Below are 26177 nucleotides of genomic sequence, written 5' to 3' on the forward strand. Positions count from 1 at the left end.
AACACCAAAACTAAACACAAGAGAAGGACTCTCCAAAGGAAAGAGGCCAAAAATAGAAGGGAAAAAAAAAAAACCCTAATCTCACCATTTGTTTTGAAAACACCCCAAATGATTAAAACATATTATAAACTAAAACATATGAACTAATCACTTGCCAAGTTTCATTTTTAAATCAGTGCCGTTTTTGAGGTTCATAAACTGAGAAAGAGTCTTCAAATATGAACTTGGTTTTTCTTTTCTTGGCCCTCAGCTGGCTTGAAGTATCTGCTGTTAGGCTGTGTTGAGGGAAAGGGTTCCAGCTGGTTAGGAACATTTGGTACACATTCACCAGAATGTAAGCTCCTGGAGACCAGGGCTTTCTTTGTTCATCATTTCATCCCTGAAACACAGAAAAGTGCCTGGAAGGTAGTAGAGATTCATCAAATATGTGCTGAAGTATCCACTGAATGAATATTCTGGGCCTTTAAAGGAATTCACCAACTTTCTTTTCTCACCCAAGTCAGATCTTGCTTTAGGCAGGTGGTTCTTACCCTGGGGCGGTTTTTGCCCCCCACATGAGACATCTGGCAGTGTCTAGAGACATTGTGGGTTGTCAAGACTGAAGAAGTTGCCACTGGCATCTAGTAGGTAGAAGTCAGAGATGCTGCTATAAAACTTACTATGTATAGGACCATCCTACAAAACAAGGATTTATCTGACCCCCAAATGTCAACAGGGCCAAGGTTACAAAATGCTGCTGTAGGCCCTTTGTTTCTATTGGGTGAACTTGGGAGTACAATCTTCCATATATTTGAGAGGAGGTTGAGTGCTAGAGGAAGCAACCAAAAGTGCGTTCTTGCTTCATTCTCCTTCCTTCTTCCCAACAGAACTGCTCCAGCCTACGTAAGGCACACTGGGAGATAGTCATTTTGCCTTTAGCCCCCCACCGGGTCAATAGCAGTTGCTGGGGAAACCACCTGAAAAAGTCTGTCCCTATAACAGTAGTGAATAATTTTATAGTTTATTGGTAATTTTCCCTGAGTCTACCTAAGATTATATCTTAACTTCAGTAAAATTAGCTTGTTTACAGATTAGTCATGTATCTCTAAGAATAAGAAATGTCGCCCTCTCCTAATTCAACCAGTTTATCCATGTCCGGTCAGAAGCTATATGCATCAGTCTAGCTTTACTCATGATCAATTAGCTCAACTTCACAAATTCCAACAAAACCCAATAATGTGCCTGTAGAAAGACTGGGTTTATAGTATTTCCTCTGCTCCCTTCCTTGCCCTGCATATTAAAATATTACTATCTGATTCCAGTTTCAATGGGGAAACCTCCATGGTGCCAAAGGAGTGCATGTGCCGATTTCCCCACTATGATGGTTGCTCCAGTAATCTTGGTATTGTGGCATGTGTCCCAGTTACCATAGAGACTGCATACACTAACAGTGTAGCATTAAGATTGGTGGGGAAGACACATTTCACAGAAGCTTTTTTGGAGGGATAAAGATAAGACACAAGAAAGAAAGTGAGACTGCCAATAAAGAGGCACAGCAAAGAGAAGTCCCTGACAATCATAGATTCTAGAAATTCAGGACCACAGAGATAACAACTACTACTATAGAACCAACATACATTTTCCATTCAAAGGCTGCCTCTATTGGGAAAATTCCAAGTATGAGGTGAGAGAACACATACAAAATATTTTAAAATTAAAAGGTAAATAAATGAACCTACTAAAGTATAGAGGTGACAAAAGTGGTATGGCCAGAAAACTTATTTAAATAATTCAAGTCAAGAAAAAAATAAGTAATCTAAGCTCAATAAAATTGGAAGTTATATTTCTGTAGGATGGCTGACTTACAGAGAGGCTGGCCCTCAGGGAGTAACTTAAGTTCTGAGTGCCTCTGGTTCCTTTACTGCAAATGGAAAGAAAAAAAAAATAAAGATGACCTCCCTCTCATTTGTTTACAGAGATCTCCTTAAATATCCCAATGGTTTGTGTTATGACACATGAATATGACCCTTGCCAGTCAAAGAAAATATGACAAAAACTCTTAGAGACAGGGTAAATTAGGGGACATTGTTCATGATGTAAATAGGCTTATTCTATAGTTTCTTAAAATAATGAGAGCTTAGAGTTCACTAATGGTGGGATCTTATGTATGAGCTTTCTCTCTGCATTCAATTTTGAGGTGTTTTGTTACAGAGATCACGCAAATATCAATGTAAAGGGTTCAAGTGTTTAATTAGAGATGTTTTTAAATAAATAGAAGGCTGGGGATAGGATGTGGGCTGGTGTAGGGGATGTATGAGAATGCATATAAGAGGAAATTAGTCTAGGAAAATGTCAGATAAGTGATTAGAAGTTCCTTGATGTCCAGGTCACATCTAGCAATGTTTTATCACACATACTTCACACTGCTATGTCCACTGCCCACTGGATACCTATGATTCCCAGTTTTAATGATCATCAATATGTTAATGTCTCTCAAATCAGGAGCTTGAGCCATTAGTTCTGTCCTGACCTCTAGCTCTCTATATCAAAAGACCTACTGGACAATTCCAATCGGATATCTCAACATGGCCAAAGTTGAATCATCCTCTTCTTCAAAGTTTCTCTTCTTATGTTCCTTATGTGAGCAAATAGCATTACCAATCACCCATCTGCCCAAGCCCCATACCTGAGAACCATCTGTTGCTTTTTCATCACCCCTCAAATAATCACCAGATTTGTAATTCTCATGTAATTTCTTTTAATAACTGAGGGAGGCTTTTGTGCATAGAGAGCGATATTTACAGTTAATTGGGTTTAAAACTATTATGTGTGTGTGTATACCTCTTTGTACATGTGTACTAGACTCTCTTGGTCTAGTAATTTCAGTATAAAATAAGAAGAAAAAAAACTTTCAGGAAGGATGAGGTCACTAGGTAGAAAATTAGGAACTTCAAACTATTTCAACTGTCAGTCAGGCAATTGGAAGAATGAGAGTTAGGGCCTGATCTGGGAATATCTTCTGGAATGATTCTAACAAGGTCACCAGTGGATACACTGAATGTCTTCACAGTAACTCTAACAATGAGGGATTCTCCGTCTATGTCCTACAAAGGGACTTTCGCAACTCCCGTCTTCTAAGTTCAACTTGTTTCACACTTACCCACTTCTTTCACAATCACTTTCCACTTTATAGCCTGATAAAGATAGGCAGTATTTTGTTTTTCCCATCAACCAGGCTTCTTCATTCTAGTGACCTTTTACTTATGGATGTTTCTCACTTTTCTAGGTCTCCTGTTCCCATTGTACCACATTAACTCAGGCCTCTGTTATCTGTCACTTGTGATATTTTAACAGTCCACTGTACTATGTTCTCTTATATTACGGAGCCTTTGCACAACTCGCTACCTGTGTCTAGAATGCTCATATTCCCTGATAAACATTTACCAAATGAAAAAAAAAATAATAAGTACTTTAGATGTTGCTGCTTTGGGTGCTGAACAGAAATAGTGGCTTATCTAATATTCTGGATAAACCTGAAAAAAGTGCACTTACTTTCAAAATTAATTTTGAAGAATCTAAAAATTTTGCCATGGAGAATCAAGGGGCCCATGCCACGATATTAAGTTTTGCATTTAATAAAAACACCTGCAAAGTCAGGGAAAGAAGCACTCATTCTTTTTTCATTCTTCCAGCAAATATTTACTGAACACCTTTATACACCAGGTACTGTTCTAGACACTGGGGATTTCTTAAAGTATAAAACAGACGAAAACCTCAAAAACCATACAACAAAACCCAGTAATCATTGGGCTTACATTCCATGGCAGGGGGAAGTAAGTAAGCGAATAAAACATATATCTAAAGGGAGTAAATGCTGTGAAAAGAAATGAAGCAAAGTGGGGGGCAGGGAGTACATTTTTAAACATGGTGGTTATGAAGGACATTCTTAGAAATGAAAATTGAGCAAAGACCTGAGGGTGGTGAGTAAATAAGACTTATCTGGGAAAAGCATTACAGGCAAAGAAAGCTGGTGCAAAGGCCCTGAAGTGAAATCATATATGATAGGTATGGAAAGCAAAAAGGTCAAGGAAGCTTGAGAGGAGTGAATGAGAGATCAAGTGTTGAAGGACACAAGTTAATATGGTAAACAATGTGTATGGCGTTTTGGACTACCATAAAGGCTTTTCGCTTTTCCTTTGAGTAGACAGGGGCCATTGGAGACTTCTGAGCAGAGGAGTGACATGGTCTGAGTTACATTACATACATTACAAAGAAGCACTCTGGCTACTGTTTTGTGAGTAGACTATAAGTGGCAAGGCCAGAAGCAGGGAAGATAATTAGGAGGCTATCAAATAATCCAGGCAAGAGATGGTGGTAGCTTGAATCAAGGTAGTAGTGGTGGTGAGGATAAGAAGTGGTAAGATTCTGAATGTGTTTTGGAGGTAGAACTGCAGAATTAATTGATAAATTGAATTTGTGCCAGAAATAAAAAGCTAGGAGAGAAATAAAAACTTTGACTTGGAGGATGGAGGATGGAGGTGCTATTTACTAAGATGGGGAAAACCATATTTGCTGAATACAATGAATAATTCCATTGGGGGGATATTGGGTACCCGATGTCCATTAGGCTCACAGTGGAGGTGTTGAGTAGACTGTTAGATATGTGACCCTAGAATTCAGGGTAAAGGCCTGGACCAGAGGTATGAACTTGAACTATAACCTGGGGTGTGACTCTGAAGGAAGTGAATGGAGATAAAGAAGAGAGGAGGTTCAAGGACTGAGCTCTAGGACCCTCGGTGTTTACATGTTGCAGAGATGAGAATATACTAGCAAAGGAGACTGAGAAAGAATGGCCTGTAAGATGGGGAAAAAGTCAAATGAGTGTGGGGGACTGAAAGCCTGCCAAGTGAAGAAAGTGTTTTAATGGTACAAGAAGAAGGAACCATGGAAAACAATGCTGGCAGATGGGAAAAAACAAAGACTGAATTAGTTCATAGATTTGGCAACATGGAAGTTGCTGGTGAATCTTAATGGTGGGTGCAGGTGCTAATTAGAGTCAAGAGAGAATTAGAGTAGAAGTGGAGAATGTCAGTAGTGATGATAAGCATTTCTCAAGAACCTTGGCTTATAGCGGGAATCAAAGATATGGGGTAGCAGCTGGCAGGGTGTGGGGGCTTAAAAAAGGGTCTTTTTTAGAATGAGAGAACTTACAACATGTTCGTATGCTATATAGGGAGTATTTGGAAGATAGGGGGAAATTGGTAAAATGAGAGAGAGGGGAGGTTTTTCAGGAGCACTGTTTATGAATATGTGAGCGGGGTGGGGACTGAAGGCACAGCGAGGGGTGTGCTGAGACAGGAGCGCACAGGGTTTGTCCATAGTTATAGGGGAGAAGGCAGTGTGTGGGCATGCATGCAGATGGGAGGGTAGGTGTGCTGGAGAGCCAGCGTTCATACAAGTTCTTTTTTGACTGTTTCTATTTTCTCCATGAAGTAGGAAGGAGGGTCATAAGTTGAGAGTGAGAATAGGGAAGGAATTGTTGGAAGTCTGAGAGAGGAAAAGAGATGAAATGCTCTTGTAGGATATGGAGAAGGACAATATTAGTGCAGGGCAGCACTAAGAACCTCTTGGAGTGATCGAGAGTTTACAGGGAGAGTCATCAGTTTACTTCTATGCTTTTCCCCAGCCACAGTCAGCTGGCATGCAGGCCTACAACAGGCATGGAGTTGCATACGATCACTATGATTAGGATTTGCCAGGAGAGGACAGTGAAGCAAGAGAAGGTCAAGGAAGTTAAGGCGTGTGCAAGAAAAAGATTACAGTCATTGTCCAAAGAATCTAAACTATACAAGGAAGTGAGAATACGAGGGGTTAAGGGTAGAGCTGATGAATGAAAGGTCCCTGTGTGTTCTGGAGTTGTTGCAGTAAGGGGAGCTGTGAAAATATTAGGTGGTGGTTGAAGAGTGGGATGCTTGAAATTGAGATCGTGGAAAAGTTGTCATTATCACTAATGAAAAGGTCAAAAATGTAACCACAGAAGTGAAAAGCTACAGTAGGGTGGAGGGCAGATGATGAGACAATCAAGGAATTGAAATGCAAGGTATTGGGAGGATTATGTATTTAAACACAGACACTGGCCTCACTTTACCATCCTACCTGTTTCTCCTTACGCTCCTGCTCAAACCATCCATCTCCACTCACCAGGGGTGTTTTATAGCTTCCCTCAAGCACTCTGTTGATTTCCGTCCTGACAATTGCATCACATTTCTCCCTGTTTTTAATGTCAGTTCTCCACACACCGATTCAAGTCTCAGCTTGGGGCTCATCTCCTGGATGGCTTTTCCACAATTACTCTAAGGCCGGCTGATTTCTCTCTTCCAGAAAATTCTGCTATGCCTAATAACATCAGCTGCCTTATCTTTTCTAATTGTTGCAGGTGTGTCAGTTTTATCTTTTCACTTTGAACAGAGGTTTGTTTTTGGCTCAGGGTCCTGACTTATATCTATAGTACACTCCCTAATGACTAACATAATGTAGGACAGATAATGGATGTTCAAAAAAATACCATGGTTGCATTGGATAGTTTCACTGGCTTCTCTCTTCCTCAACTGACAAACTTGACTCCTGTCCCATCTTTTATTCTGCTTTTACCTAAATCTGACTATTCTTCCTGCTATATAGATATTGTGTTTGAGACCAGGCCCTCTGTCCACCACAGAGAATTCTACAGCCTTGCGCTGCAATTTCCATAACTAAATCATTGTCTTTGCCATTATTGTTCATGGAGTCTCTTGGCAATTTTAGTATATTCAGGACATAGCTGCCAAGATCATCTTTCTTCTTGGTTGATTTGATTCTTTTTTTTTTTTTTTTTAATCCTTGCAATTCTTTTTCATCAAATTTTATGTATCCCCTTGGGGTTTATTTTTCCTTGGCTCCATCCTTGGACTGGTTCTCCTCCACTTTTTTTTTTAGTATGTTGGGTCCCTGCTTTTCACTTGATTTGCCCTTTGTCTCATTTGAGGGATCAGCTTTCACACCTTCTTTCAAACCACCCTGTATATTTAGAATAGTTTCTCAAATAATATAAAATTTATAATATTTATGAATAAATGACACAATGCCAAGATATGCTGTCTCTTCTTTCAAATAACATCTGAAGATGCACCTGCACCACTGAGTTCTATATTTAAGATATTGAATAAGTATCATTCATCCATCTGTTTTCATTCTGTCTTGCATTTTTCAGGACCTGCTTAAGAGTTGTATTGTGAGGTCTTTGAGGCTAGAGCCTGTCTGGCATAGTTCACAAACTGGCCTTTGCTCTATATATTCATGCTTCTTTGACAAATAATAAATAATAATAATAGCCCACTGTGCATTTTTACATTCCACTCATAAGTCCCTGGAAAAAGGAAAACTAATAAACAGGGATTATAATAGAAACACTGAGACAAAACTAACCTCTTACCAGGTTTTGCTACAGTAACATAGACTTCTATAGACCGATATTCTAATAAATAATTACCTACTTAAGTCATTTGTAAATTGTTCCTTTGCCAACATTATGTATCATATCAAATGCCTATGTGGTTTATAGGACAGGGAAAAACAAGTAGAACATTACAGCTATGTGGGGGATCGGAGCAAAAGCAGCAAAATAAGAGGTTTACTCTGCTGGGTGCACAGTTTGTCAGAATTAGTCTCACAAGTAGAACTACTTGACAGAAAATGTGCCTGCTCTCCAGCTTCCCTCTCCCCTCCCCTCTTCCTTCAGCACTCCACAGCTTTTTTCAATAATGGAAGACTGACTTCCTTCCTTCTTTCCTTCCTTCCTTCCTTCTTCTTTCCTTCCTTCCTCCTTTCCTCCCTCCCTCTTTCCTTCCCTCTCTCTCTTTCCCTTCCCTTCCTTTCCCTCCCCTTCCCTCCCCTTCCTCCTCTGCTCTCTCTTGTCTTTCTCTCTCTCAATCTCTTCTTTCTTAAATTTTAGGTGGGAAGTATATAACTTCATGTGAAAAATCTGTTTTCCTGTGGATATAACAAATGTTCTGCTTGAAGCTGCTCTATGAAAATGGCAGTATGTCTAAGGAAAAAAAGAGAGGACTGTGCCTAATGGCTGGAGCGCCTCCCTATTTACCTGTGGATGAGCTCAGTCTTCAAGTGAAAACCAAAATGTGTCGATTGCCTTGTTACTGCAGTGGCCACTAGATGGCAGGTCCAAAAATCTGACTGGAGCCTCACAAAAGGGCAAATCTTACATGGGAAATAGAATGTTTCTGGCATATAGTCTGGTATTGGTTTATCAAAGAGCCTCTTCTCTTTGCCAAACATTGGGTGGATAAGACAATATCCACATTACTTCACAGGGAAGCCTTTTAACAGCAAGGTCTGTCATCACAATACTCACAAACCCTCGTCATTAATCCTGAATGTGCCACGTGATTCCTTATTGGAGGAGGAGCACATTAGTGTTCACATTTTCCAACCCAGATACAGCTGGATCTTGAGCCTTCCATCAACAAACATTTTCAGATCTAGTGTTTATAAATGTTCCGCTGTATTTCATTATCTAATGGTCTTTGTAATACCTTGCCATAATCTCAAAGGTATAAAAAGTAAGTATCTAACTAACCTGCCTCTGTAGAGACACATGGAGAAGGCCATCAAACAGGCTGGGTGGGCAAAACACATGTCTGTACTCTGTACCATACTTAATATCTATTTACCAGTAGATCCAATTGAGTGTTTTGTATCTCTGTGTATACCTATCTGCATCTATACCTGTATCTATAGCTTCTTTTTTCTTTAAAGATTTTATTTATTTATTTATTCAATAAAGAGAAAATGAGTGGTAGGGGGAGCGAGAGAGAATCTTAAGCAGACTCTATGCTGAGCATGGAGCCTGACTTGGGGATCTATCCCATAACCTCGACAATTGGACGTTTAACTGACTGAGCCACCCAGGAGCCCCTATATCTATGTTTTCTATAACAGAGACTTACAATATATTCATGTTGTTTTTTAAAAAAAAGAATGTTTATATATAAGAGACGTATTATTTAATAGAAAAATAATTAAGACTCATGATTGAAACTGACATGAATAAATTTAGGACAAATTCTTTGTTGTACTTTGTATCATTTCCATTTTTTTTGCACTGAAAGAGGGGGCTTCAAGAAGTGGATCTTATGAGACCATAAAAGAAGTCAGTCTGAGGCGAATTATTATGCAGATAGATTGAATCCCTCCCTCCATAGTTTTCTTTATCTTTTTTTTTTTTTTTGTTAGCAGATTGTCCTGATATAAATGATTTTACTACATGGACACTGAGCACTTTTCTTTATCTTTTAATTAAAGAACTGACCTTATGGTTTTTAAAAGTAAAGAATCACAAGTCTGAGATAATTTATCATTCTCATTTAAGAAAATATGTTCTAAAGTCAATTGTATTTTTGTACAAAAGCTGTGACATGCATTCTGATATACATTTAAGCATTGATGCCAATTAAAATTTTATAACAATGAAAGCAACACAAACTCAATTATAGCCATCTGACTAACTAACCACTAACCTCTGGTTTCCTCTTTCTTTTAAAATTTAGGTGAAAGACTAACATTAAGCATGCTGATTGCATCTACACTTGCTCTTATATTTGGACTGTTAAATACCTACACGAGACATGAGAAGAATAGGACATATACACTGGCCTTCAGAATTAAAAAAAAAAAAAAGATTTTTTTTCATAAGAAGTAAATATGGACTATCCTGATTATCATAGAAGAGATTTTACGTCAGCACTAGCTGACTTCCTTGAGCTTGGCAGTAGAATTTAAAATACGATGACAGAAAAAAAATTATGATGAGGCTCCATGGTTATTTCTACATAATTGTGGTGACTGGAATTTAACCCTTGTTCCTCTCCTACAAAAATGCTACAACTTGTACCTTCCTCATAGAAAGAGCTCTGGAAGGTCAGCTGAGGCCTGGGTTCTACCCTGGTTTCGACAATGCCTCCCAGGGTGAGGCCCGGATGGCATGAGCTCCCTGGGCTCTTCTTTCTTACCTCTGAAATGAGGTAGGGAATTAAGGGAATTAAGGAGAAAGCCTGTGATTCCTCTCTGTTTTAACGTTTACTATCCAGTGAGGTAAATTAGTATGCATTGGAGATTTTTTTCCCTCTGAAATAGATGAATTCTCTTAGATGAGAGAAGAGTGTCATCAGGGAGCTTATATTGAAAGCTAACATGTCCCTACCACCATTGAGGACCCTACCCATGGAGGTGAGGTTAGAACAGCTCCTTCCTTCAACCCTCCCTTTTCCCCTTCTGTATCACTCTTCTGTGGATTCCCCCCATTGCATGTTAAGTCTAAATCCCAACCTTGGGAACCTCCCTGAGCTCAGGCATGAAAAAAGCCCTTTGCTTTTCCACTTGGCATATAGCTCAACTCCATTTCCCAGCCCTCTCTGCAGATGGCTATAGCCTTGTGACCAAATTCTGGCCAGTGGGATGTCAGTAGACATGACATGAGCTGCTCCTGCCCTGGTCCCAAAACATTCCTTTGCCATGATTGCTCTTTCTCTTATGAGTGTTCTGACTGGAAGTCACACCCAAGGTGACCTTGGAAACTGAGTGAAGATGACAGAACTTCTGTCAACCTGGTTCCTTGGCCAGTCTCTACATGAGCAAAAGAGAAACTTCTATTAGGTTAAGCCACGAAGATTTGGAGGTTTATGTGTTATAAAAACCAATATCACCTTAACTAAGAACTCCCCTAAACCAGAGATTGGCTTTCTCTCCAAGATACTTTATTTGTTTCTTTGACCAAGAAACGAATTTTCACAATGTAATGAATTCCTCACTGGTGTGTAAGATCTTCAAGGACAGTACATGTTTTATTTACTTTCTCATCCTCCACAGAACTGTAGTTGAAAAAACGTTGAATACAACATAACTGGTTTGGAAATTATATAAGGTGGTTAAAAAAAAATTCTAGCTTTTTGTCTTGTCCTATTTAGGTAGCAGGTAGGGATGGTGGGTTTTTCTGGCATTGAAATGTTACTATGATATCCACAGCCTTTTAATGCATCTTGTGGACTACCTTCCTACGAACTGTGCTCCCAAAATAAAGTGCACATTAAATATTTTGAAAAGTTAAAACAACACCAAAGGGAGGGATAAGTGAAGAGATAAATTGAGAAATATGAGAACTAAGGGATTTAAAAAAAATGCCATAAGTTCTATGGGGCTTCTACTACCACTACCACTAATGAAATTATTTGCCTTAAACTATTACCTCAAATAAAGCACTGTATGTTTGGTACCTTACTCTCAGTGTCAGTATTAACCTCTTTTGAGCCAAATTCCTTAGACATTTTCTGTTTTATATTTAGTTGGTCTCACCACAGGCCCTCTCTGCAGCACCTCACCCTTGGTTTCCTCAATATTGGCCTCGTTTTCCCACTCTCTGTCACTGACAGTCCTCTCTCGTCTTTTCTTTGGCTCCACTTTCTTGTCCATTCGTTGAGTACTAGAATTTTTTTCTATTCTGCACTGAGTTTTCTCCTCACAACTTCTAGAATCACGTCATCTAGTCTTTTATGGCTTCACCTACTACTTCCTGACAAGTAACTCCCAAATTTCTGCCTCCAGTGCAGCACTTTCTCTGGAGCTCCAGACGTGTTGTCTATGGTCCCTGGATATTTTGAGAAAATCTAAACATCTTGCAGCCATCTTAAATACAAGTCCCAAATCAAAAGCATCACTTGCCTTTCTTGGCAAATCTCTTCTTTTTCCTCCCCTGCTATCTCTCTTGGCAGATGACATCAAGTTAGACACTTTAAACTTTCCTTATCCTTCTCTTCTGCCCCTTATCTAAATTAGCTACTTAAGTTCTAAATCCTAATAGTGACTTTATGGTTCTTTTGAGACTTTTAGCCTAGGTTTGAGGACTGGAGAGAGTTGAAGGCCAATTAAAAATTGGACTTCTTTTACCTCAATGTCAGAGACTTGCTACTATAAATTTCTTCACACAAACACATAGAAAATCCCAGAAGTATGGAAAGACAAAAAGAAGATTTTCAGACCCTTCCATTATACCTGAGGTATACTAGAAACCAGCAGAGAAGCACAAGAGTAAACATTATCACGTTCCATTTCTCAAAACTGGGACTGCTTTGAAATGAAACTGAATCAACGAAAGGAAGGATTTTTGCAGAAGTGACAGGAGCTTTTTGCTCATCACCATTCTTTCAGTGACCTTGGCAAAAAAAGAGTTTGAAGAATGTCCCTGAGGGCTAAACCTACACAACCTCTAGGCTCAAGATTTTCATTCATTCCTGGATCTAACTATAATAAAAGCTCGCAATTATTTTAAGTGTTAGGTTTTCCATTGACATTCAAATGAGATTTCCTTTCATCTAATCAGTTGCTTTGATTTCTTGGTCCTAAAATTCATTCTTCAATGTTTTCCACAATTCTTCAACATCAGTAATAACTTTCTATAGCAACTGCGGTCCTTTTTCTTTCCCTGGTGATGTATTTATCATCTATTACACAAACCTCCTCTTTGCTTCCTCCCTTTGCACCACCAGCTCTAACATCTTAAATTTTCATTTGACATACTGCTTACCTAAATTATTTCATGTGTGTTCCCATCCATGGAAATTCATTTTTGTGTGACATAAATCCCTACCCTATTCTATTTCACAGTAATAAAACTTTATACTGAATTGCCAAAGAGATAGGTAACCAAGCACGCAGTTTAAATTAAGTGCAAGATACACATGTTTGAATATTCTGCTCTCTGTCTAAGATGTGTAGAGACAGGTCCTGTTTGTGTCTGAGCATTCTGTCTTCTGACTCAAACTGTTGGAGTTAAATCATGTAAAAACAGTTTTTTTTTTTTTTTACTTTGATTCAAAAGTAACTTCAGCTATGCAAAAAAAAAAAAAACACAGTAAAGAAATAATATGTGTATTAAAAAAAATCTCTTCTAAATAATGATTACAGTTGGTTTCAGTCTATGAAAGATGCTCCATGACTTGAGCACATGCCAGTGAAATTAAAACTCTTCCAGGGTTGGCACTATCATTGATTGTTGTCCTTCAGTGCCTTTAATGGTTTCTAGTCCTTGTCCATGTTAACCTTTGCTAGTTGTTGTAGCCATGGTAAATATCCTATTTATTGGATTTTATTAGCATTTCAAATTTTGACATTTGGAAAAGCACAATCCTCCTTCTTTTTCATCTTGTCATTTTTAATGTATAAGTGTCCAGCCTTTTTCCAATTTCAAGTTTCTCTTTCCTAGCTTCAAGAGATTATAATTTTGGAAAGTCAGAATTACTTTGTTAGTCTGTGGCCAGAACATTTCAATTCCATACAACAAAATTTCAGTCAGAGGCATGATTCATTAAGCATCAATGTTTACTTCTGGTGCAACTGTTTGGCATTTTTGGCAAAATAAGTTTTGGTCGAATCACCTACTGATTTATGTTGATTCTCCACCATTTGTGGTGATATGCTAGTTATGTTGCTAGACATTTGCAAAGCACTGTAAAGTGTTCAAAGTGCTGCTGCAAAGTTCTTATTTGACTCCCAGCATACATTGTGGCTAAGCAATCAGACAGCACACCCATTTTATAGATAAAGAAACACAGGAACAAAGAATATTATTCTGGAGCATGCACGGTAAGCAACCAAGGCCAGAACAAACTCCTATTCCTGTGTTCTTTCCTCTACATCATATGACCATTATTTACTTATTCTTGCTTTTCAAATATCCAACCATCATGCTCTCCTCTGCCCTGCACTAGTATCACTCCTGTCATATTTATTTGATCTCTTTCTAGACTGTATCCACCCTTCTGGTTCACACAGTCCTCACTTAGAGCTACTCGAGGACAATGTTGCATCCATGCCTGTACCTCGAAGGCTCTGGTGAGATCCTACTACGTGTTTGCTGAGTGGCTCTGAGCTATAAGTGTTCATCTTCTCTTGGTCCTAAACTGTTTTCGACCCACGCTTTTTAAGAAAATGCTGTAAACGTTCACACTATTTGAGAGGGAGGCATTTCATCCATGTCTTGAGGAGAAGAATGGAAAATCAGGGGAGTGAATAGCTTATTTGAGAGTATCCAGTGAGTTTGTGACAGAGACCTACAGAAAGGCAAAAACGAAGCCAGGGCTCTTCATGCTCAGGCTGTCTCTGTGCCACAGTCAAAGGCACTGGGACTCAGAAGACTGGGAAGGCTGTGTGAGCAGCATGGACAGTGTTGCCACATCCCTGGTACAGGCTACGATTATTTAAAAGAACTGTGGTAAACTGGACATTTTGTTCCTTTCTAATTTATCTGTGTTCCTGTAGCCATGTCTCCACTTCTAAACACTAATCACTTCTCTAGGTGAGCTTAAGTACCTAATTATTAAGAGCCCTCCAAATTTCTAGTGCCATCTTCAATACAGTTAGTGCCCTTTCTGTCCCATTTGCCCCCTGTGCTTGGTACGGAATCAGAACAGCAAATATCCCTAATGAGGAATCATGATACAGGATTAAATTTACAAATTAAGCAATTCCTTTAGTTTTTTTATGTCAATTCCTTTCATCTTGGAATCCCCACCCTCCATTTGCTTAAAATGCATCCTACTGTGAAACTGAAAAAAAACAAAAAACAATGCTGTTATGACAATTCAAAGAGAAATACTGAAACCTAGAAGAGACTCTTGTCACCTGTAAGCACTTGCATATAGCATCAGATAACCTAGGCTTCCAGGGAATGGTAGGACAATACATTAGCAGATTTAACATTAATCTCCAGAATCCCAGATTTATTTCCTGTCCAGGTTAAGTGCTCTTTTGATTATTATAGCAAAAAATAATACAAAAAATCGATTACAACCATTAATGGAGGCTTAAAATATTAACTTCCATAGCTTTAACCCAATATCTATAATTAAATGCAAAAAAGCTAAGTTAATGCAATGTTAAGGTTGAGCTTCTAATTGCACAAAAGTCATGAAATTTAAAATTAAGGTGTCTAGTGCCACTCTCTGTCAGTTCTACAACATTCCTCACATGATTTTTTACAATATATGTTTAACTTAAATGTGTCAGTGATGGAGTTCCTTGGAAAGAATATAAAACACAATAGATTAGAACTGAACTTGTAGATGTCTGCTTAGAGTTTTATATAACCAACAACACTGGGAAAGTGCAATTATTTTAAAATTATGATGCCCCATTTGAGTGATTATCATATTCCTGTTTAGGAATTTACCCATTTCCCTTACAAATCCTTTAACTTTCACTTCTGATTACAAACTAGCTATTCCCTGGTGAAGGAAAGAGAATTTATATTTAAAAAACAAACAAAACAACCTGTGGGTTGTGATAGTATACATGTGCCAATTCTTTCAACACATGACAAAAGGTATTCATGTGGGACTATTATTTAAGAAGAATAAGTAACTCAGACTACTCAGGTTTATGGGTACATCTAATAGAATAAACAAAGGCTCTAGAGATGGGTAGATAGGGATTCAAATCCTTTAATGCTACTTACCAGCCAAGGTGACTTTGAGCAAGTTACAAGAGTAATCATACCCACTTTGTAGGGTGATTATGAAGATGAAATGAAGTAATATATGTGAGACAGGCTTTGCAAAGCTCTCTTGGAGTTTATAGCACCATAGCAACTATTACCATTAAAGAATGAATAACCATAATTTAACTATCATGTAGCTATCCATAGGTACTTTTGAAACACAAAACAATGATCATCGAAAATTCATTTTATTAAAAGGTTCATAGAATTCTTTTTCATAATAGTTTCCTAAGGTTAAGTATGTGTCTACGGCTTATTATTGAGTGTCCAGATATGTTCAGTACATAATGCATCGAGGTATGTCAGCTACTTCTGAAGGCAGGTGAGTGAAATGAATTCTTGAATACTGGACTGCCATGCCCAACATTTTCTTCAAATTTTATGAAACATTTGTGTTTAAATAGAGAATATGCCGGGGAAATTCTAGTCCAACATGCAATTTCGACAGAAAGTTATAAATCATAAATATAAGGGCTTAAAGCTAAAGTGCCACCTCAACCAAAACAATAATAAAAACTCCTAAGTGCATTCTGGCAGGAATAAATACAAGCAGCAAAGCCTGTTGTGGACGGTGCAGAGCCCAGGAAGGTAACCAAGTGAGTAAACAGCTAAGGCAGGATTATCCTCATTTGGGAGGAATCCATTCCAGACAGGAATTAAAGGGGAGGGGGTTCAGGAGGGAGAATGGAGGTTGGGGGGAAGGGCTTTTGCATCTGAAAGCAGCTAAGTTATCCTGTGGAATGAAAAGGAAATTTGTTTTTCCCTGTCAACAGTAATCTTGTTTGAGGTCTAGCAGACTGGTACACAAAAGATACATGTGTTCCACCTACTTGGTTTCTCTCCTTTGGCAGTGAGGTACACAGGCAGGGTTCGGGCGAATCAGACCCACTCAGAATAACATAGCCAAATTCCCTTCCAAAGGTATAAATACTGATTCTTCAATAGCTTTATTCAACAGACAGATAACTTATTGCATAGTTCCTGGCACATTCACAGCCAGGATTTGCTCCTGGGAGTACTACAATGCAAAAAAAAAAAAGGGGGGGGGGAGTGGTTTAAATGAAAGGCAGAGATAGCTATACTGAAACTGTGAATCACAACTTGATAACAATGATTGAAACCAAAAAATCTCACATACATACAGTACCCAGAAAAACATAAATAACCAATAATTTCCGAGTCCTATTGGCTTTTCCAATGTAAATAAATGGTGTAGATGAGATTTTTGAATGGAAGAATAGGGTGAAGAATTGGATCGGTGAGGTCAGCATCACGTATCATCTCTGACTACCTATGGTCCAAGTTGCCATTCTTCTTGGCACTTGATTTTCTAGACAACATGTAGTAAATTCACTATAAAACCTTTAGGTGATATAAATCCTATTAGAAAATGGGCTGTTTCCAGAATAACCCAAGGACTATGGCTATCTACACCCAAGACATATTTCCCAAGCTTTTTAACAACATCAGCATATATTTATAATAATACACTTTATACTTTTAAGACCAAGACTAAAGGTAAGGTTTCAATGGTCATAAAAACAGAAATGAAAGTAATAACTATTTTCCAAGAAAGAAAACAGTTCTCTGTTTATAATAGCTTAACTCAAAAGTCTTTTGAGGTCTTTTTCTTTAGAGATTTTCATGCAAAATTTACCTTTAAGAGTAAGCATGACAAGTCTCAGAAAATAGATAAATATTGTTAATTTAAATACCTCCTTCTTATTCCAGGAAATCTTACAAAACTAAATGACAAATGAATTAGATGCAATTCATTCATTAATTCAGCAACTATTTATTGAGCACCTACTATGTCTGGCACCAGGTAAGGCAGTGAATAAGAGAGTCCAGGTTTCCGCTCTCACAGATAGTGTCATAAAATGGTTAACTCATGGCCAAAAAGGCCTTTCCATATACCCTCAGAAAGACAGTCATTCTTTGGGACCAAGATATAAAATTTAATTCTCATTCTTTTTTAACCCTAATATAAAATTATATTCCCTGAAGCAACCCATGCATGGCCATCAGATTTTATTAGGTGGGCTAAAATAATCAGAAGAAGACTTCCTTACATATCAGTTGACCCCATGGGACCTCTAGAGAGTCTGTTAAATTTTCTAATGAAGAATGTTTGAAATCTGTAATATTGATGGCTTCTCTCCTTTCCTGATTCATTGATAAATCTCAAACACTGGGCTGGCACAAACCAGAGCAAAATAGTACATTTTGCACAGTGTAAAGTGGTGGGTGTGGATGTTTTGGGAGCCAGTCAGTCTCTGGCAGCTGACTGAGTCACACTTGTGCTTTGTTGCCCACTTACATCTTCAGAGAGCAGCTTGGGTGGGGATGCTCGTCAGATGTGCTCATTTAAGGACAAACCCATCTGATATGATAACAACGTTTGGCAAGCTTCCTCTACCAAATTGTGAACCTGCCCCCTACTGCCTCTGAGAACTACTGCTTGTCTGGGAAACCTAAGACCTTTGATGTTCTTCACAGAGTAGAACACATTCAAGGCCTCCCAACTCAACACCCTGCCTAACAGTCCTGAGTGCTTTACCTGTTCCTCCAACATTTTTAAGCTCCTGGTCTGGACCAGGAGATTATGGATGTGCAGCAAGTCTTTCTACAACATACAACTATTTTTAATCATAACTGAAGAATCCAAATGTCTTAATGAGATCTAATGGTCACATATTTCATTAAGAAGCCAGCAGCAAACATTTGTTTGCTGCTGTAGAAGTTTTTTTTTATGCAGAGTTCTGTATCATACTTAAGAAAATGTTCTCTACTTCCGTAAGAGGCCTATAGTCTTGCTGAGAATGAGGAAATGACATAATGTATACAGGAAAAACGGCTTTCAGATTAACATAAAAATGAGTGCACAAAATATATAAAGTCTTTAGGGTAATCAATTGATAAAAAAATGTGGAAGGGAGTGGTGGATAGGATATGTTTACTGAAGTGAGAGAGAAGAGCATCATATAGTGGAAAGAGCATAAACAAAGGGAAGTGGGAAAGAGTGAATCCCCCCAACATGCTAAAGCAGGGTAATGAACAGAAGGGTCACTGCAGGTGCATGGAGATAGATAAGGGACTGACTCATGTCCCTCTGGAGGTCCAACTGGAGCCCTTGGTCATTCTATGTTAGAGGAAACAGAAGATGATGGGGACCTTGGAGTTTGGGAAGAAAAAGAGGACAAGGTGAATAACTCGTAAGAGAGGAACTGTAGAGCCAGATGAGGAATTTGGGTTTTAATTTATAGGTAGAGTGAAACAGTGTAGGTTCCTGCGTCAAGAAGTGAGATGAGGAAAATGATGGTGGGAACAATTATTTTAGGTGCTTAAAGGTTTTATGAAAACATCATGAAGGAAGGATGACCTATTCTAAATTCAGAAAGGAGATAAGGGCCATCCTTTCCAAGGCCCACTGTGAAGTCTTGGCAATGAAAAGAAAGAGGCCAACTGAAGAGAGATTGTTGAAGGGGAAATTGACAGAATTTTGGGATTCACTGAATGGGAAGGGAGGGGCAAGAAAAGAGACTTTTGGAGTGATCCTAGTGCTAGGGCCTAAGGACAGTAACTGGGAAAGAAAATGGATGGCTGGAGTGGAAGATGCTTTGGGCAGTGACCGGATATTCACATGGTATGTGTGTAAACTACAGACACGCAGGTCAGAGTTAGGAGTAATGCCTCATTTTCCCTAATTTTATGTAACAACTTACAATTTTCATTAAATTACCCGATTCTTTACTAAATAAGTATTTATTAAGTGCCTACACTATATGTAAGGACTATATGTAAGGTTTACAAGATGATGATACTTAAGGTTTACAGTAAAGAGATTCAAAAGTCCCACCATTATGGAAAATGGTTTAAGCCTAATTGCAATGTTATTTAAAGGGTGCATTTTCATTTTTTATATTATTTTCTATTGTTTGTAATTCTTAAGCCAAAGACATAGTAGTGCTTTAATTGATGACAGATGTGCCATCTCAGGACAGTTTATAAGCAAGTAATTTTTCTTAGGGTACTTGGCTATCTTTTTTTTTCAAATATCTTTTATGCATTTACATGAAACCAGTGAATAAGGTGCCTTTACAGCAGGTTTAAATTTATATGCAGACCAGTCCTGATCAAAAACCATGTGGTTCCCTGGAAGGGATATATGTGTATGTGCATGGTCTATGCCTCACTCAGATTTTGGGCTTATTGCCATGGAATCAGAACTGCTGTCACTTACATTGTGGATTCCTGCTTGTTTGGGGGTGAGAGGAGAAAGGAAAATTCATGCTTATTTTGCACAGAGCACTGTGCAGGAATCTAATGGCTTTGCTTCTCTTTATCCTTTACTTGGTATGATGAAAACTTATGGGAAGTCTACCTACAGTACTGATCTCTTATATCAACTCACTTTTCTTACGCAGCTGATACCTAAGGAAGTAGAAAGTTCCAGGAGATCAGTTAATCTCAAAATAGAGTTCATCTACAAGTGCACCAAGAGGAAACCAAGTTTTAAAAAATGGCTAGATTAGTCCTTCAACAATAATATAAAGCAAAAAAAAAAAGCACAGAAAATGTTTGCAGGAATCACACTTCATAATTATTAAGATCTGAAACTTACTTTGAAGAAAATCAGTCATGGACAAGAGAATCACTTCTTCACAGAGGTTAAAGGGAAGAGTACCCAAAGAAATAAATGAACATATGAAAACCTCTTAATATACCAAGGCACTACTATATTTATTTCTGACCTTTGGCTACTGAGAAAATATGACGAATGATGATTCTATAATATTCTATATAATGGCAGAGGTTCCTCTTATTCAAGGAAACAAAAAAGAAATTTCACTAAATATCTATCCAACCAAAGAGAATTTTGCATTGATTTTAGATAGTCTAGTTCCCCAGTGCTTAAAACGAAGGTACAAATAATACCTTTTCTTAAGCATGCCATCTGTGTGTTAGCGTGTTAAATATTTTCTTTAAGAGGGAGTCACTGCTAATTTTGTAGGGTATGATCTCATCGAGTGGGACAATTATATACAAAAATTCTTCTATCAGTCCTATATTTCTACCTACTTTACTAGAGTATTACCGAAATAATGGCAAAATCCTGTTAAATATTCAACGTGTATCTTCACTGCTAAATTTTTCCACCATGGTACTATTACTAGTACCACCATGGCTCCTCATATCTTAAATCCATGCAGTATAATCCATTCTCTTCTACAGCATCGTTTCCTTTTTGTAAACAGAAATTTGGCTTTCACACAGCAATTTCCACCAAACTATAAAAGTGCTAATGATGCCCGATTTAGGACATAAACAATTTACTGCTGTCCTCCTTTGAGCCTTCTCTTTTTTCATTTCTCTAATCATCATACTAAGAATATTCTTTCCTAGAAAGCTGTGGGCAGGGTTGATTCCATAACGAGTTACAAGTTGATTATTTTTAATTTTTATTTTTTTCATTGATGCTTATATTAGACTTTGGTGAACCTGTAAGTTAAGCAATGACTTCTAACTTGACATTTTTCTTGTTTGAGTGATGGATCCTAACTATTCCATTTCTATTATTTTTGCTTTAATCACCGTGCTTCCACCATTTTCCCAACATAGAATGTTCTTTCTACTTCTATATATCTTCTTTAATTATTTTTCCCTCACTTATCACATTCAATCTTATTTTTCTTACACAATTAAAATATTTCCTGAGTACATTTTGGTTCAGTGGTTAGTTGTATTTACATCATTATTCCATAGTTTGGTTGATGACTTGCAAAGAGCATATACATTTATCAAACTGATTCACACTCACTGCAAATGGATTGAAATCCAAATTGCAAGTCGATTTGTTTAAAGCTTTGTGTAAGCATCATACCAGACAAGTCTGACATTCTTCAATTTTATTTCCTCTTCATTTATGGAGGAAATCTTGAAGACAAATATGTTGTTTTAGCTTTCTAGTTTTTTGTTTTGTTTTGTTTTTTCGTTGTCTTTAAAGGCTTTCATTCATTCTTTAGGAAGAAAATGATAATTTTTAAATTTTTTTTGGTCCCATTCTTAATCTCTTAATTCCCTTCCAGTTCATATATTTGTTCTCCTTTTTAAAAGACATAATTTATAAGTTATCTTTTGAACATATGAAGTCTTAAGATGATTTTTTAAAAGAGGATCTGGAGTAAAAGATGCCTGAGCATCTGAAACAAAGAGAGCTTGTAGACTCACAAGGATTAAAAATTATTTTTATTGTCTAATTTTGAGTTTAAAGACATTCTTATTTATCAGTCTATCTTATTAGTAATATGGGAAATTCTCAAGAAAAATTTCTGCTTCTAATGAAAGAGATTCAATTTGTTATAATATTTATAATACAATTTTTAAATATAATAATATTTATTGAGAATCTCCTCTAAGACTTTATATAAAGTAGTTATTTCACCTGAAGAATCATACCTTGCAGAGGGAGTAGAGAAATTACAGAAAATGATGCAAATTAAGTACTAAGTTTCATAAAAGAAGCACCAAAATGTTGTTAAGGGGTCTTTGTAGGAAGAATGACTTTTGCTACAGAGAGAGCTGAAGAGACGTAGGCCAAAAACTTCATAAAGGTAGTGGCGTTTGAGATGGGTCTGAAGGATAGATAACATTTGACACAGAGGAATGAAGATGGGGTGTATACCAACAATCAAGTAAAGAGTGTGAGACCAAAAGTGGGCTATTCAGAAAAAGAAAATGCTCTTCTATGGAAACCATAGATAATATTTTGGATTTTATTCTTAAAGACTATTCTAAGCAAAGCTGCCATTTATCTCATGGTTTTCAGTGGACAATGTTCTTCCAGCCCCTAAGGTATGCTACTTTTGAAGTCAGAAAGGTTGTAAATAGATGTAACAATGTGACTAGACAAGCCTTCGTTTGCCCAGATGTTTTTGTAAACTTTTCAATATGGTCTTCAAGAACTACAGTTCACAGAACTTTTATTATTTTAGAACACTTTTCATTCTATAAAAAAATGGAAACTCATATGCAGCTAAAAACATGGACATTCTAGATACCTGGGTATCTATTTACTATTATAGCTTAACCATATCTCCTTATTATTTTGTCTCTAGCTAAAGTTCTCTGGGACTAGACATCAAGGATTATCAAATCTCATCCAAAAAGATCATGAAGTTTAAGGACAGTGGTGCCTTTTTGAAGTTTTACTTGACTCCTTCTGTTTTTTAATTTCTTTTAGTTATTCACTAATGAACTCTACACTACAACCATTGAAATAATAGAAAAGTTACAGAGACTCAAGTAAATAGTCCTATGGCCAGTTTCCAAATAGCCCGAAATTAATGGAGGAAATGGTTAAAGTCAAAAGAGTTTTTTCTCTGACATGGATTTCTAAACAATATAATTATGGTTCACTCCATGGTTATGAGCTTTAGGAGCTCCCACAAAAAAGTCTTTGCTGCAGATGTGGCCACTGGCTGCACTACCAGACCATTTGATCCATGTTTGTAGTTGTTTCAAAACACACACACACACACACACACACACACACACACACACATTTACATACAATCTCCTTGGGTTTGGTAGAGTAAGACAAAGCTAGGCACAAAGGCCAAGTATTTCAATATGGTCTTTCTCTATTTGCCCTCAAGACGGAAGCTTAGGAGTTTAATACATGTGAAGATGGTGCTATTGCTTTGTATTAGCTTTTTGCCCTCAGAATGATTGTTTTCAATAACACTGTTTAATATAAACAGAAAATTAGTCCAAGTTGGACAACTGTTATTGGGTCACCTCAAGATGTGTTCTCAAAAAAAAAAACAAAAAAGAAAAAAAAAAAAAAAAAAAAGATGTGTTCTCAAGATAGCTTCAAAAATTTACCTTCTTTGTTCCAAATTATTTCATGGGACAGTTATATGGTATCTTGTCAATAAAACAACTGGGAGCAATGCCTCATGTTCAGTTGGGCATTTAGACTCAAGAAGCAATCCAGTGAAGACTTTACCATAGGACTGCCAAAACAACTGGCTCTTAGTGACACGTAAAAGACTTTAAGAGCTCTACTGTATTGTATTCTATATAGATGTATGATGTGGTGTGCAAAGTATTAACACTTTATGAGCACAGTAGCTCAACTTTGATCAATTTCTGGCAGGTACATTAAGTTATTTTGTAGGAAAAATATAACAGATTAAAGCATAATTTAACTTTACTTTTTCCAAACATGTAATCTCTTCTTACCATCCTTCTTAAAGTGTTTCTTTGATATTTGGCAGATCAGTGAAAACAGAATTTTGTGTTTGATTATGTGTACATTTACTACAAATATACCGGGCTTCCTTTTTTCTTATGCTATTAGAAATGGATTCTAGCTTTCCTAACCCAACCTTACTGTGAGGCTGGTCAAATTTATTTAAATACCATAAATTCACAGTATAACTTGTTTGGTACATTCCTTCTTCCTATAGTTTGAAAATGTGCTGTTCAGCACTGAAATGACTCAAATATAAAAAGATTTTATTTCAAGAGAAGCACAGAGTCCATCATCAATTAACTTTGCCCTAATGGAATTAATACAGTGTACAAGTTCAGGAATGGGTAGATGAGAAGAGGAAGGGAGAATGAAACTTATTCACTCCCTTGCTAGGTTCTGCAAAATAGCTTCCTTATTCCCATAATGTGACATTTCTCTTCCTTATTTCTAGCACAAAGTCACTAGCCTTAAAAATCTTCTACATAGAGGTTTGTGTCTTCCCGTCTTTATAAAAACATAAAGATGAGCTTGCTAGAAAAAGATGTTTTCTGCTAAACTGTAGTATCAGATTGAACAGTTACCAAGCACAATTTTGAGGAGGTAGTCATAACTTCATACTACCTTTCTATCCCAGTCTGCTTCACAGATTTGAGGATGGGGGTCACAGCTAGCTTATCCCTTTGGGTTAGAAAGCCTTTCCAGATGAGGTCATCATTTTCATTACTCTGTTTCTTTCTCTCTCACTAGAGTGTCTTTCTAGAGGCAACCGAGGACCTCTTTAGTGAAATATTGAAGGCAGGGGATGCCTGGAATGATTAAAAGAAACAAAGCTTTCCCATAGCACTTGTCCTTTTCTCTGTAAGGAGATGAGGTAATATATAATCTCCTTCCTATATTACTACCACAAGGGCAATTTGTGGGAGGAAGAGATGGATTTCTGGGAGTGAAATCCTACGGCATAGCCAGGGCTATTTTCAGAAGGGCTTATCTTCAATACCCTCATTTCAGAATTGGTCTCTCTGCTCAGAGCAGTACCTGGAGCAGCACTGAGAAACCCCTATCCTCAAGGTAAGAATGAGAGTCGATTCCTTGCTGTTGAAATATCTGATGAAGAAAAAGGAAGATAAAAAAAAAAAAACAACACAAGAGATTCTGCTAATAAAAGGTGATGCATAAGAATAAATGTCAAATCTTTCTGCTATTTCTCACGAGGTTTGTGTGTGACACCTCTATTTGATCTTTTGCTCTGCAGTTCCCACCGCCTGACCACCTACACATGTAATCTGGACAGACAGCTAGATTGCTTATATATAAATTAAATAGCCTCAAGTGCCAGCAGACCTCTGCATCTTTTTAATACCCCAATAACTGCTTCAAGTAGGAACAGTTACAGAGAACCTTACTGTAGGACATGGAATTCGCACTTGCCAAAGAAATCACTGCACGTGTAAATTAGAAACTAATCATCACTTCCTCTCTGGATACAGTGGCAGCTTTGCCTCAGAGTTTATGTTGAAATATACATTTTTATGAAATATTTCTCACTGTAGTCAGCATCAATTTAGGAGTATCAAACACTGAATCCCAGTTCTAGCACACCAGAAAACCAGAGAGGGAACAACTGAAAAAGGGAATTGACAAAGGCCTGGACTTTTCTTACACTTTAAGGAGCTAATTGTATTTGTAAATGCCTAGTTAAAAGCCTGACAATTGTCAGTGACAACTGTCACTGCCAGGCTATTCCTGGGTTTCTTCATCATATATTTTTCCCCAAAGTCTCTCGTAGAACTGAAGGGCTTCCAGAGATGAAAATGAACTTGACAATCATGTTGCAACTCAAACAGATACTGATTCTTTTCGTCACTTTTTAATTCATTGCAGATGGTGTAAATGGGATGTTTACTGGCTGGCAGGTAATGAGTCTTGTTGTAGATAATAGTGATGGACGGAATCTCATGCCTGTTGACAGCCTAGCATCTCAGCAGCTGTATATGGCTATCACCCATTGCTTGGCAGCACATACAATATCGTGACAGGATGCAAAGTCAAGTCCATTTCCCCCAATAGAAAAGATGATTGGTACACCTGAATCTCACTGGGTCACATACGAGTTGCTCTGATTTCATCCTCACTGTCCACATGAGTAGACAGTCTAAGATGTGATCTAATGTCTACTGCTCTAAAAGGAAAATGTAATCTGTTTAAACATCCAAACACTCCTCTTCCCAGGTACTGCCATTCATCACAACTGTCAGTGCTTCTGTGGAAGAGTAATGACCCTCAGGCATGGGATAATGCTCCATAGGGGCCTTATGAATGCCACTGCCAAGCGCAGAA

At 37.6% G+C, this 26177-nt stretch overlaps 1 protein-coding gene and 1 long non-coding RNA gene across 37 annotated transcripts in view; one reads left to right on the forward strand and one right to left on the reverse strand.

Moving 5' to 3' along the window:
* The window catches only part of ZBTB20 (zinc finger and BTB domain containing 20), a 773610-nt gene that overhangs the window by 205627 nt on the left and 541806 nt on the right, over nucleotides 1-26177 (reverse strand). The gene's annotated exons all lie outside the window — the stretch shown is intronic.
* LOC118353223 (uncharacterized) lies at nucleotides 1458-25004 on the forward strand. The gene is made up of 2 exons (XR_004811748.2): nucleotides 1458-1663; nucleotides 24849-25004. It is a non-coding gene; the product is annotated as an uncharacterized LOC118353223 (long non-coding RNA).

The sequence above is a fragment of the Canis lupus genome, chromosome 33 (genome assembly GCF_003254725.2).
Source record: "Canis lupus dingo isolate Sandy chromosome 33, ASM325472v2, whole genome shotgun sequence".
In the NCBI taxonomy this organism is placed as follows: Eukaryota; Metazoa; Chordata; class Mammalia; order Carnivora; family Canidae; genus Canis; species Canis lupus.